Source organism: Marmota monax, unplaced genomic scaffold (assembly GCF_021218885.2).
Source record: "Marmota monax isolate L192 unplaced genomic scaffold, Marmota_monax_Labrador192_F-V1.1 WCK01_AAM20220418_F8-fsc00002, whole genome shotgun sequence".
Lineage (NCBI taxonomy): Eukaryota > Metazoa > Chordata > Mammalia > Rodentia > Sciuridae > Marmota > Marmota monax.
In genome coordinates this window covers 8,963,836-8,964,957 of record NW_026693571.1, presented here as the reverse complement: position 1 = coordinate 8,964,957, position 1,122 = coordinate 8,963,836, and positions in this window count along the sequence as shown.

Genomic DNA, 1,122 nt, shown 5'->3' with positions numbered 1-1,122 from the left:
TCAAGGAACCACATATAAGGCACTTCATTCAAATAGTCCTGATATAGATGATGAGATCTTTGATCTTGAAGTGTACTGTGAAAGATATATTGTAGCTATATGATTAATTATAGCCATAAGACCAACCCTCCCCCTGAAAAAAAATATCACTGGACTAATGCTATGTATGTATCACTTAGCAATATGATGATAACTGACCTGGGGATATCCAGGAGAGGCCTCCTCAGCACAGATGCTACTCTCATAAGCCTTCAAACAAAGCTGATCCTTACAAGAATAGCATAAACCATCTTTATGAAAGAAAGACCTGGTAGCTGGTCTGGTATAAGAAAAGTAAGAGAATCCATCAAACTCTGAGAGCAATCTCCAGATAGAGACTGTATTAGTCAGCTTTTCATCACAGTGACCAAAATACATGTTAGAACAACCTAAAGAAGGAAAGATTTATTTTGGCTCACAGGTACAGAGGTTTTAGTCCATGGTCAGCCAGCTCCATTGTTCTGAGCCTGAGGTAAGGCAGAGCATCGTGGTGGAGAGAGCATCATAATGGAAGGGTGTAACAGAGGAAAGCTGATCAGTTTATAGCATTCAGCAAGCAGAGAAGGAAGATACGCCCTTCCTGCACACATCTCGAGTGTGTTGGACTTCCTCAGTCCCACCTCCCAGAAGTCCATTCAGTCATCAATGGATAAGTCCACTGATGAAGTCAGAGCCTTCATGATACAATTACTTCCTCCAAACCCCATCTCTGAACACATGAGACTTTGGGAGACATTCCAGATTCAAACCATACAGAGACCCTCCCAGTCAGTCTGGCATCTGATTCCTGGACTGTATCTGGCCCATGCCACTGGCCTGCTCCTGCTGGCCATCTTGTAAAGTACTGCCAGAATAAACTGCTTGAGCAACAGACTGTGCCTAATTCAACTTTGATGTGAATTGGACTGAAAGGGGAAAGTTGCCCCCTGGGGAGACAAGTTAACTAAGACCACCCGAGCGATCTAAGCAAGACAGACTTCAAGCTAATGATGTAATATGATGAGATTCGGGGGACATTGGGAGAGAATGGGTGGACATATGTTATTTTCTCTTCAACTGCTCTTGGAGGAAAGCATGTTGCTA